Below are 2,500 nucleotides of genomic sequence, written 5' to 3'. Positions count from 1 at the left end.
CACATACATACACACACATGCATACATATATATATGTGTTTAGGCTAACAACTGCAATAAAAAAGGTAAAAACGTAATGGTGAGTGAAGAAGAAATAGAGAAAGAGAAAGAGAGATGCGTAATATTTTCATTACGTGGTTGTGTTGTTGTAAGAGGGTTGAAAGGTGAGAGATTTATCTGGTGAGAGGCAGAAGAACTGAGAGAACGACTGATACAATAAAGATATAAGAAAAGTAAAAGTGGAGAATGTGTAACGAAGAATCGACTGAGGTGGGATAACAAGAAACAGATACATACTGACAGGATAAACTTATATACACACACACACACACACACACACAAAAGACACACACACACCATTCAGATATATCAGACAGGTGTTTAGCAAACAAAAAAAGGAGCACTCTGTACATAAAATAGAGTAGAATATATCTAAAGATATATCCCACGCATCATGATAAAGTGCTCTATAACTACAGTAGGAATAAAACACTAGCATTTACTCGAATAATGTCAGTACCATGTGTATTACCATTTCCTTTGTGGTTTCTCTGTTATTGCCCTCTGGGTTTGAAATTATAATAAGGGGCAAAAATGGAATATATTCATTGTTGGGAAGAGTTCTTTTCCCAATGGTCAATAAACAAATAATTTAGGATAGATAGGTTATAAAGAATAACAAAGTTGTGGAGTATATAAAATCTTTTTTTGTTAAAGAGGCAGCAATGTTATGCCAGACTTCATTTAATGACAGCATGGGCACGTTTTACTGCGCATAGATATGTGATCTCCTTGGTCTTTATATCCAAAATACGTTACAAAAAAAAGAAGAAAAAAGAAATTTACCATGATAAAAATAGGCTTACACAGAGACGATGGTTTATCTATTTCAAGCTTAAATACTTAAAAATAACTTCGTCCTCAATGCAGATGCCGCCACTTGCCTAAATGATGTAATTTTCTTAGGTGTTACTCTCAACATTAACACTGATAAATATCAAGACAATTGAGCAAACCTAATGAATGAAAAATGAAGATATAGGTGCAGGAGTGGCTGTGTGGTAAGTAGCTTGCTTACCAGCCACTTGGTTCCGGGCTCAATCCCACTGCGCAGCACCCTGGAAAGGAAGAGAGATGAGTAGGCACAAACACAGACGTATATACCCACATATACATACAGGCATACACACAGATACATTATTACACACATGCAAAAACATGTACATACATCCACACAAACACATACATACAGACAGACAGACAGACTGATACACATACGTACATGCAGGCATGCATGCATGTGTATTGGCACTACGCAAGTCAGAGATAATGATTTCAGTAACACATTTAGTGTGTGTGTGTGTGTGTGTGTGAAAGAGAGAGAGAGAGAGAGAATAAGGGAGACTGAAGGAGAATAAGAGAGAAAAAGTAAATGGAAAAACTGATAGTAAAGTGAGACAGACATTAACAGAAAGACAGGCAGACGACAGCTAGACAGACAGACAGTCAGACAGAAGGACAGACAGACCAATAGATAGACAAAAGAGAGGAAACGATTAGAGGAAGGATGAATGAGAGAAAAAGGAAGGAGGGGAATATGAGTGGTGAGAGAGAGAGAGGGAGAAAGGAAGATGGAAGATATAAGAGAGAGTATGGTGGGAAGTGAGGTTAAGGGGGAAAGTGAGGTTCAAGGTTTGAAATAGTAGGAGGAGGAAGAGTGAGAGAGAAGAGCTGAGAAAGGGTGAGGTTAGAGTGAAGGGGGATGCAATATAAGAGAGAGAGATATGTAGTGGGAGGAGAGAAAGTAAATAACATGAGGTGAAATAGGAGGGGAAGGTGAGAGAGAGAGGGAGGAACAGTGAAAGAGAGGGGACAGATGTAGCCGGAGGTAGAGAAAGGAAAAAGAGGAAGAGAAAGAGCGGGAGTAGAGAAGGTATGAGATGTGTGCTAACAGGTAGTTGGAGGAGAGAGAGGGAGAGAGAGGGTGGGTTGAGTTGAGTGACTCTCCAAGAGTGACACTCAGTGTGAAAGAGAGAAAGTGAGAAGAGTTTGAAAGAGTGATTTAAAGATTAAAGAAGAGAAAAGTGTGTCTGAGTATTTGGATGCGTGTGTGTATGTATGTGTATGTATAAGCATGTGTATGTGTGAGGGTATGTATGTGAGCGTGTTTGTGTGTGTGTGTGTGTATGTGTGCGTGTGTGAGTGTGTGTTTGTGTACGTTTATGTGTACTAATATCTTTGTATAAGTGTGTGGTTATCTGTGTCTGAATGTGTGTGCATGCGTGTATGCGTGCGTGTGTGTGTGTATGAGTGCATCTATGTAAGGGTGTGTGAGGGTGTAATTAGGCTTATCTCTGTGTGTGCGTCTGTGTGTCTGTAACGGTGTATGAGAATGTATGCATGTGAATAATTGTGCAACAAGTGTGTGTGTGTCTAAGAATATGTGTGAGTGTATGTATGTGAGTGTATGTATGTGAGTGTATGTGTATGAAAGTGAGTG

This window comes from Octopus bimaculoides, chromosome 13 (genome assembly GCF_001194135.2).
Source record: "Octopus bimaculoides isolate UCB-OBI-ISO-001 chromosome 13, ASM119413v2, whole genome shotgun sequence".
Lineage (NCBI taxonomy): Eukaryota > Metazoa > Mollusca > Cephalopoda > Octopoda > Octopodidae > Octopus > Octopus bimaculoides.
Note: the sequence above shows the minus strand (reverse complement) of the source record.